At 59.1% G+C, this 220-nt stretch overlaps 1 protein-coding gene across 1 annotated transcript in view; it reads left to right on the top strand.

Annotated features, from left to right (window-relative positions):
- Positions 1 to 220, top strand: part of PAN2 (PAN2 poly(A) specific ribonuclease subunit) — a gene marked incomplete at both ends in the record, with an annotated part of 5,144 nt that overhangs the window by 1,213 nt on the left and 3,711 nt on the right. The window lies entirely within an intron of this gene.

Here is a 220-nt window from a genome sequence, read left to right as displayed (position 1 = left end):
GAACTGTCCGGTTCGGAGGTTTGTGGCACGTCCCTCGCCCTTTTGGGAAAACACGGCTGTGTTTCGCCCTCAGCGCCGCTGTAGTTTCCCACAGCGATAAGTCCCTTGGAAGAAGGAAGGTGTGGAGGCCTCGTGCAGGTTCAGGGAGGGCCCCGCTCCCTTCGGGTTTATTCCTTTGCTCATTCGGGGAGGCAGGAAAGCCCAGCAGTTGCTCGTTTCG

Source organism: Pterocles gutturalis, unplaced genomic scaffold, assembly GCF_000699245.1.
Source record: "Pterocles gutturalis isolate BGI_N339 unplaced genomic scaffold, ASM69924v1 scaffold18208, whole genome shotgun sequence".
Taxonomy (NCBI): Eukaryota; Metazoa; Chordata; class Aves; order Pterocliformes; family Pteroclidae; genus Pterocles; species Pterocles gutturalis.
Note: the sequence above shows the minus strand (reverse complement) of the source record. Positions and strands in the feature narration are given on the sequence as shown.